Source organism: Coenobita brevimanus, chromosome 106 (assembly GCF_032717465.1).
Source record: "Coenobita brevimanus isolate Jiangsu-jjx chromosome 106, ASM3271746v2, whole genome shotgun sequence".
In the NCBI taxonomy this organism is placed as follows: domain Eukaryota; kingdom Metazoa; phylum Arthropoda; class Malacostraca; order Decapoda; family Coenobitidae; genus Coenobita; species Coenobita brevimanus.
The window spans coordinates 5,312,835-5,323,021 of record NC_137059.1 but is presented as its reverse complement, the minus strand read 5'-3'; the positions used below and the strand labels follow the sequence as shown (position 1 = coordinate 5,323,021).

The 10,187-nt window shown below is 41.9% G+C and overlaps 1 non-coding gene across 1 annotated transcript; it reads right to left on the bottom strand.

Annotated features, from left to right (window-relative positions):
• Window positions 1-9,811: 9,811 nt before the first annotated feature.
• On the bottom strand, window positions 9,812-9,930 carry LOC145416556 (5S ribosomal RNA). Its single transcript, XR_013900288.1, has one exon. It is a non-coding gene; the product is annotated as a 5S ribosomal RNA (ribosomal RNA).
• Window positions 9,931-10,187: the final 257 nt, after the last annotated feature.

The following is a 10,187-nucleotide window of genomic DNA, read 5'->3' as shown; positions in this document are numbered from 1 at the left end:
TGGTGTGGCGTGGTGTGGTGTGGTGTGATTGTAGTGTGCTTTGGTGTGATCCGGTTTGGTGTGGTGTGATGTGTGGCAGGGTGTGGTGTGGTGTGATAGGGTGTAGTTTGATGTGGTTGGGTGTAGTATGGTGTGGTGTTGCAGCAATGTAGTGTGGTGTGGCAGGGTGTGGTGAGGTGTAACAAGGGTGTGCGTGGTGTCATAAGGGTGTGGTCTGATAAGGGTATGATAGTGTGGTGTGATAAGGATGTGCTGATGTAGTGTGATAGGGGTGTGGTGTGACAAGGGTATGGTAGTGTAGTGTGACGGGTGTGGTGTGATAATGATGTGATGGTGTGGTGTGATAGGGGCGTGGTGTGATAAGGTATGGTGGTGTGGTGTGACGGGTGTGGTGTAATAAGAATGTGGTGGTGCGGTGTGATAGGGGCGTGGCGTGATAAGGGTATGGTAGTGTGGTGTGACGGGTGTGGTGTGAAGGGTGTAGTGTGATAAGGATGTGCTGGTGTGGTGTGATAGGGGTGTGGTGAGATAAGGGTATGGTAGTGTGGTGCGGTAGGGTGATTGGGATAAAACAAACACAAAGCTACGTTTTACATTTCCCCTCACTCTCCTCCTCAGCAAAAGGGGCTTCAGTCCTCTTTCCTTCTCCATATTCTCGTGTGACAAGGGCTTCATATTATCTAAACATTTTGCCATTTTTTACCGATTTTTTTCTATTAAATATACCTTATGTTAATTCTATAGTGTATACCAAACCTGTCTTGGTTACGGACTAAATGTACTATAACTCTGGCATGATTGTTTTCAGTTAACCACAATACCAAACTAGGAAGCACTTAGAGAGCGCATTTACCTCCGCCAATGCCATTAAATTCCCTATGGACATTATCTAACCTACATTCTAATCCCCCAAGACACGTAAAGAACAACATACCAATTCATTTAGCGCAAAGGCTGAGGATGAGATGGAGGGATGGAGTGGAAAGGTATAAACAAACCTACTTCTTGCTTGTTACCCGGCACGCAAACGTCTCTGAAAAATTAGTTTATCGCCGTTATCACCATAATTTCCATTTATCTTGACTATTATCGTAATGAGAATAAATGTGTCCCACGTCCAATCCTCCTTTATCTTATCTGTGGGTTATGAGATAGTGTGTTGTGAAGGTGCCATTCATATATACTGGTATGCACAGCTGTTCAGATAACTCCACTTTAGATTATTATCGTTTTTCTTTCACTTCTCTCTGATGAAGGCTGCTATACATCAGCCTACAGACGGTCACTGATAAGGTAAATGTCATATAATATAGACAGTGAAACCTAACGCAAATGACTGAGAGAGAGAGAGAGAGAGAGAGAGAGAGAGAGAGAGAGAGAGAGAGAGAGAGAGAGAGAGAGAGAGAGAATCTAGTTTCATAAAGAGATAAAATGTTCGTTTGTAGGTCACGAGTACGTATCCATTACGTAATGATACGGTATGCAAGTACTTGATGAAGTGCTGCGGTGTTGTTTGGCAGATGATAAGGGTGATAAGGAGTGGGGGTTAGAGAATCAGATAAACACTTGACTGTATATGCTGTGTCACGGAACATCTGTCTTGTAAAACGGATTGTCTCCTAAATATGCAGTTTGTACAGATGATACTACTACCTTTACTGCTTCTACTACTACTACTACTAATAGTAATAATAATAATAATAATGGTGTGTCCTGATTTTTTTTTTTTTTTTTACAAAGATATGAAGTATACGCATAATTATAATGAGGAAAATATTTGTAATGATACCACAGTTGGCTTATATTTATCTGACGGAACTGGTCCACGCCCATAACTTGAAAACTATGTTAGGGTTAAATGAAATTCACTGTGCCCTAGCTATGAGACAGGGATGGGTCTCCTTGGTTTCTAAAATCAGGTTTTTTTCACCAGGCGAATTAGGCCTTGAGCACCACGTCACGACTGCATTAAATTCAATGCGTCATAGTCAGAAGTAGGAATGAGTCTGTTTGGCTACGAGTAAAATCGTCCACTCATTTAGACTGCACCTGGTCTTCAGCTGTGGTTGAAAAAGGTTGTGGATCTTTGTTAATAGAGATGCTAGTCAGGGCCCTGTGGACATCGTTAGTTACTTTAAAGATGGGCGTTGGTGCTGAAGAGAGATGCCATCACGTGGTGGCACTAATATAGCCAGATTGATCAACTGTCTGGTTATGTAAATATTTATCACTTACATCTCTTTCTCACAAAAGGAGTTTGGTGAGCTGCAAGAGAAGGGTAACTTTGGTCTGCACTCCACCGGGTTCACATTTCAGACGAACCAGGGGTCACAATAAGAAGGGCGATAGGTTTATTGCCTTACAATTTTCGACCGATAAGCCAGGCATAAATAACAGGGAAAACAGCTGCCCACCAATCACAGTGAATAAATATCAAGAAAAACTTAGAGGGGTTCAGGACAAAGGAAAAAAAATCTATCAGTATCTAATGCCATTCTTTTCTGGATTACGCTTTATGAAAAATTAACTATAGTCTAAACCAGTGGTTCTCAATCTGGGGGGCGCGCCCCCCCTGTGAGCAATTTCCAAGAGGACCGTGAGGACTCGGAAGAAATAGTGATTGACTAGAAGTGTGTGTGTGTGTGTGTGTGTGTGTGTGTGTGTGTGTGTGTGTGTGTGTGTGTGTGTGTGTGTGTGTGTGAGATCCCATTCCACAGCTTCATGGAAGTGGGCAAAACGCCAAGACACCATTCTTCAAAGTGAAGGAGATTCATAGCAACCGGGAGCGTTTAGCCTATCATCAGTGTTTCGTAAAAGGCAATCCAAAGAAGAATGACATAGGTTACTCATCGATTTTCTTATGAGCCTGAACCTCTCCAAGTTGATGCGGTGTCCACAGAGAACGCGAGATGAACTCATTACCATCACATCAACATAGCTCCCCTCTGTTATCTTTGTCTTATTCCCGTAATTAATTCGTACTTAGAAAAGAGGTCAGTATGGGACACACGGCGTACTGCAAATTTATTCTTTTATGTTGTTGTTCTAAGTAAAATCTTCTATTAGTTGTCAGAGTAAGAGGTTTGGGAATTGTAACGTTATCACCCTCTCCCAACCCCAGACTTTGTAGTTTATTCTTGCTGCTTCCATACGATTCTATTTATTTTATTTTGATTAGGATACCCTAGTTGCCAAAAGCTAATGAAGGCAATGGTATTTGTCTCCTCGTGTCTCTGAAGATAGCGAGAAAATTACAGACACGTCATCAGGGTGCATTAAAAAAAAAAAAAATAGTTTCGTTGTCTCAAGGTGTTTTCATTTTTGAACAAACTTCTCGAACTACAGGGTTTGTGACAATGCTATTAACCCCTTCATTACCAGCAGGCTTTCCTTAGCTCGTAAAACCGTCTACAGATAGCAAAAAAGTGGAAACATTATCGTCGTGAAGGGATAAAACGTTGCCAACACAATGTCATCATGCAAGATAAGAGTTGCCAGGTGAGATAAAAAAAAGTTCATGCGAGACTGCCTATAATCCATTCAGTCCGGCGTTATGTTCTTAACATTCGTCTTTCTATCCTCAGACGATTTTATTCAGCTTAGAGAAAGAAAGCGAGTTACGAAAGGGTTAATGGAGACTAGTTTGACCCTGGTACTATAAATAATTAAAACTGACAAAATCGTCTGAAGGGAGCAAGACTAATTCAATAAAAGAAGTCCTGGGACTGAGTAAACCTCTTAGATGCGGTGACGTACCGGTAGTTCTTCCCAGTATTCTTGCTGTTTAGAGAAGATTCTGTTCAGTTTAGAGGAGGTTTTTCGAAAGGAGTTAGATACAGCCTCCATTATCACTTTCACCACAGAGCTGCTTACCCACCCTGACTAAAGTCGTCTGGTGGCAGCAAGAAGATAATAAACAAGAAGGACCACTCAGGGAATGCATGGCTAAGAATTATGCAGTAAGTCAAAGGGAGGAACTTTGACCTTGCCTTTGACCCAGATGCTAATCACTTGTTCCCCTGATGATCCTCAATATAATCCAGATATTATTAAAAGAAAGACAGATACGTAACAATTCGCAGTATCGAGTGCAAGAATAAAAATAATAGCCTACATACACACATACATGCATAAATGAATAAATAAGTAAATAAAACGTCATGGTATATAAGAAGTAAGTAATGAAGACAGCCGGCAACATCAGTGACCTCAATATCCGACCTTGATAACCTCACGTCCTGCTTAGTCGCTAAGGGAGACCATTTACTGCAACCCCTCCACCCTCGACCCCTACCCTACCCAATGGCAGGACGCTACCTCCCCTTTCTCTCTACCAATCTTTTTCTCGATCCATCTATCTATCTACCTATCTATCTATCTGTCTGTCTGTCTTGGATTCAGAGGGAAGGGAGGAAAGAGGTTGGACTGAGACGGTACAGTAAGGAGAACAAAAAGGCACTGTTAGAGTATTATGTATAGTCAACTATATTTTCACAATGGGTGTTAAATTAATTTCCATGACACGTTGTTTACGAGTATATATCACCCAGTGAGCTAGGTGTAAGGGTGCGTGTATTATCGTGTCTGTGTTGTGGTATACTAAACAAAGCGGTCAAACTTTACACGTTACCCTCATCCGATTTTCGACTTTTCGTTAATATTTTCTAGTAGAACTGGTCATTCTAAGAATCTTTTCTTCTATGACATTTCTCTCGCAAATTGATAATAAACGAGTTACTTCCACCAATCACAATCACAGACGAGCGCGCGCTCTGTCCGCTCACCCGCTCACATTTGAAAGTTTGTCCCCGAAGACCAAACTTTACACAGGTCTACCAGCAAGAAGATAAAACTGTAGGCTTTGTGCGATTGCATGGTGTTTTACCTTCAACAGAAACAAAGTACCCAAATCAAGACAAAAGTCTCATTTTACGTGAGGATCAGACTGTTGCACTGTCGCCCGCCACCAGTTGCCGTTTACAGCTACAGACGGCTCTTCAGATGCAGACGAGGAACTGTAAACTGCTAGGTAAATGCATTGTTTCTTATTTACACTCGGTTAGGTTAGGTTAGATGAGGTTTGGTTAATGTCATGGGGGGTCTGGGGGGCGAAGCCCCCCAGTTAGGAAGCACGGCCAGGGTTGGGGGGTCTAGGGGGCGAAGCCCCCCAGTTAGGAAACACGAACTCCCTAAGAAGCTTAAAATTATTTTCTTCCGAAGGATTTTAGTGTTTTTCATTTGATTTTGATAACAGTTCCAGTAGGAAATCACTCACTTTTGCGTTTTTCCCCCACCCAACACCCCGGTTTCCCACAGGTCCCCCAGTATTCCTGGGGGAGGGGGAAGAACCGCAAAAAAAATACATTTCAAGTGATAACAAACATCCAACCTGAGTGTTTTCGGTTGTTTTTGGTGTGATTTTTGTTGATTTGGACCGGTCCTTTCCACCGGAAGTCGCTAGTGGCGTTCAACAAAAACTAGCGACTTGCGATAGAAACGAAGGTCAAAATCGATCGAATCATACCAAAAACAACAGGAAACACTCAGGTTGGATGAAAAAATCGGATGAGGGCAACGTGTAAAAATGAGGAGTACGTGTAAAGTTTGGTCTTCCGGGACAAACTTTCAGATGTGAGCGGGTGAGCGGACAGAGCGCGCGCTCGTCTGTGATTGTGATTGGTGGAAGTAAATCGCGTGTAACTCGTTTATTATCAATTTGCGAGAGAAATGTCATAGAAGAAAAGATTCTTAGAATGACCAGTTCTACTAGAAAATGTTAACGAAAAGTCGAAAATCGGATGAGGGTAACGTGTAAAAATTGACCAACAAAGCTACATTCTGATACACCAGCACACTAGAACACTGATTATGACGAAAACCGAATAAGTGCCTCACCACACAAACCAACCATTACCCTCCTGACTACAGACAGACAGGAGTCTCAAATACATCCTCAAGTTACTCTCTTTAACCACGTGACTTCTCAACATAAAAGCAATAACAGTACAAAGGCATCTCCTAAACTCCACGCCTTGAAAACACTCACAAGCACTACCGTTGGAAAACAGAATGGAGCTTAACCGTCTATAAACAATTCATTAGAACAACACTTAATTAACCTAGGTTAAGCTGAGTCCCAAATTTAACCATTACAAATATAGATATGCTTCAAAAACTCAAAACAAAGCCATCTGCAAGAAAAACAGGATGCACTGAAACCACCAGTACAGATCACCTACGTCAAGAAACAAAAATACTTCCAGTCAAGAATGATATATGGTAGGCACACACTTCCTCGCATCACCTCAAGATTCATCCCGTCAATGTGGCTGTATGTTGCATCACCCCGTCCACAAATAAACAAAAATCGAACAACCACTCAACACTACAAAGATAACCTCAGTAATATCCATCGTCCTCCACCCGGACCAGTCAGCACTACACTTTACAAGCATATACTGCACAGAAACACATAACCACCATAACTGTCCCAAACCTCCAGCCAAACAGCATCCTTCATGAATCTCTGCCAGACATCCACCCCTTAGAAACTACTCAGCCTAGAGCAGTGGTGTCAAACCTTCCCAAGGGCCACACTTCAGTTTTGTTGATGGTCTGAGAGCTAAGTCCACCTAACCTTTTCGAAATCAGCGTAGGTATATAAAAAGAGTACATAGTGATGTGAGATATATACTGTTTAAAAACAAGCATGGTTTACACCTCAAGGTTTAATTATAGGATAATAATGGTTGCGCAAGCATCAACTCACCCAAATTTGTTGTACGTATATCCCTGGGAGCCTGGACCAGCGTGTTTATATTTTGCACTTCATCCGAATTTATTAGAATATGACACTGTTTGCAGATTTTCATCAGATTAGTGGACTATATTTCCACACTGTACTATACAGTATTACTTGAAAGTGCATGCCAGTTTCAAATTTGAGGTAGAAAATTGGAAACTTGTTGAAATGAGATAATACCGGGATAATATTTAATAGGACAAAGCCGCAGCCTAATCAAACGTTCTGAGAAGTTCGGTACGCCTTCTAACCTCTGCAGTGGCATTGGCTGCTGCTTCAAGTTATTGATAAAATTTAAATAAAAGTTTGGTGACATTTGTTCACCAATAAATTATTCAAATGGTATTTTCATCACTCAGAGTATCAACAAACATGTCCACACAGTGCTGTATATAATATTTGTTCAGTCGATAACATGACAAATTTTAGGTGATTTTGCGTTTGTTATTTCTCAATTTTTCTTAAGCCATCGCGGACCACTCTTTTACTCTTTAAGGGCCACATGTTGCCCGCGGGCCACCAGTTTGACACCTCTGGCCTACAGAGACACCAGAACACCTTGACAGACTCGTTGTTGTCACCACACATCCTGGCAACAATACCAACTCAAAATACATCTCACAAATACACTGCAGTGCATCCCTCACTAAACCATTACAGTTATCTCATGCAACACACTTTCACAAGATACACAGTCCTTCAACATAATACAGTACAAAATTTCTGAGCGAGACCAGTTGAAAGGGCCGGCGTTCTACAGTTCACTGGGTTCACGTCCAGATGAACCTGGGATTAACATCAATAACAACAACAACAACAAGATCTAGTGTTTAGTCATTATATCCCTGTTTTAGTGCTGGGCTGGAGGAGCCTAAACGTGGTGACACTGTGAACCCAGGATGAGCGGCTGCCGCGTCCACCTGGGATTGGGAGCCAGACTTCCTCGTACTTCCCTGAATTTCGCCCTAGAGAGAACCCTGGTCCGACCCTGGTGAGGTGCTGCCTATCACAAAGGGACGCCGGCTTCCTACATGATGTAAGTACTGTATATGTAAGACGGCCCCACAAGAGTCATCTCGGCCAGATAGACCTGAGTTACGTAACAACAACAGCAACTGGTAGTGATTCCCTAAGTGTTTTTGGTTACAAGCTAACCAGTTATGTTGCATGTTCGTGCTTTTGTCTAGTTCTTGAATAGGACTGAAATTTCTATTGTCGTAAACTTTAAACATTTCCCATTTACTGGAAGCCCCTTTCCTTATAAGTAGGTGCTAAATACCTGGCTCACAATAGGGAGTGTTGTTCTGTGATGTCGCCAGCGTATGGGTACCTCTGATTGGTAGCATATCTTGGTGTCGGGTTTTATTACGCACTCTCTGCAGATGCAAAATTTGTGCCTTGAGGCCATGTGTGTTAGTACAAAAGAATAATACAGAAGAAGCAGTATCGTGGTTTTTACTAAGCAGAGTTCAAGTATTTCCGAAACATGACAACATTTTCTAAGATCAGTGAGCATCATTCTTTCTTGGGATATTCTGCTGCACTATCATTCCGTGGTGTGGGGCTTCCTATTATACTTTTTTTTTTTTTTTTTTTTGCTGGAGTATGGTATAAAACTTCCCTCTGTCTGGCCTGATTTTCTTAGTGCTACAGGTATAAATTAATCTGCTTGTTATTTCGAATCTGTCAGGTCTCACTGCCTCCCATTCAGTCAGTCATGTTCGTGTACAGTGTCATTTCATACAACAATGTGTGTGTGTGTGTGTGTGTGTGTGTGTGTGTGTGTGTGTGTGTGTGTGTGTGTCCATACACCTGTTCACCTCTGGCGCTGGCTTTTCAACTGTATACGTGATAAACAGGGTGGCCGTGATAAGACACCGTACCGTGATAAAAGCTCAACAAGGGGAAGTTTGGTAAGGTTGCCTAGCCAACAGCAATAGCGGCTGTATGGAAAGCGAGGAATTTACTAAGCAGCGTTTTTGTTATTTCTGGGATATCCAAATGTAGTAGTTTGTATTGGAGACATTTTTTCCCAGACCAGACAAAAAGCCTTGCTAATGTCTTCGTGGATAATTTTACATTTTATTCTTTGCACTGGATGAAGGCTGCTATATATATATATATATATATATATATATATATATATATATATATATATATATATATATATATATATTTTTTTCAACGGCTATAGATGTGGCTGCAATAGTACTTCTTGCCCTTCGGAACCCATACTGATGTGGACGATACAGATTTTCTTTTAGACGGGACTTCAAGGAGAAAAAAAGAGCTTGGTATATCTTGGGTCAATGTTGGGTTTTCCTGATTTGTTACTCATAGTGGTTGATGCTTCTTTGAATAGTACAGGGAAGTATTCAGAGCTAAGAAGTGTTGTATTTGGTGAGCAGGAAATTATACTTTTTGCCGGTAACTTGCCCATGTGTAGTTGATTTTATTGTTTCCTGGTGGCGTGTTTTTTATTTACTGTCATGGGTAGTTCCGGTTGTTACTTTCCTGAGAGAGAGAGAGAGAGAGAGAGAGAGAGAGAGAGAGAGAGAGAGAGAGAAGGGGGTCAGTAAGAGGAGGGGAGTTGATGAGATGAAAAGGTTTTGACTCTACCCTATTTAGAAGAGTTGTGTGTGGGAAGACTCCTGTACATGAATTATACTTACACAGGGGCGAATACGAGCCCTGTACAAAGGCAGCAACTGTGCGGGGGTAAAGAAGGTATGGAGTCCAGTTTGTACATCAATTTCCTTGGGGGAGGATAGGGAGGGATAATGGATTGTATTTGGTATATATGGTGTAGAAGGAAGTTTGTTGATGGTAGTAAAATCCTCTTATTAGGGTAGTATCGCATGTGTGAAGGTGAGGAAGCAGCTCTGTGTTCCATCCATCCATCCATTGCCAGACGCCATGTATCCCAAACGGGGTGGTCAAGGGCTTAGAGTTAATTGTTTTACAGGGAGGGGCACTAATCCTCCACCAACCCCACTTGACATGTAGGGATGCCAACAGCATCTGGTGTTCCCAGGCGGTCACCCATCCAAGTACTAACCAGACCCAACGTTGCTTAACTTCGCTGATCGGACGGGAAGCGGTGTACTCAACGTGGCATGGCCGTTACCTTTAGTATTAATACAGGTGTCGGAGAGATTGTTTCATGTCACCCCTGACTGTTCAGTATATATGTCATCAAGGCGCTGAATGTAAGGAGAGTTTTCACGGGTGTAGACATGTTCTCAAGTGAGATGATGCAGTACGGAAGTTTTCAACCTAAATGTACAGATAAGGACAAAATTTGGCCCACTACTCCACTACATTTCATTCGTACTTGGGGCATGCTCATTACTTCCTCCCTGACCCATCATATCAGAATGAATCA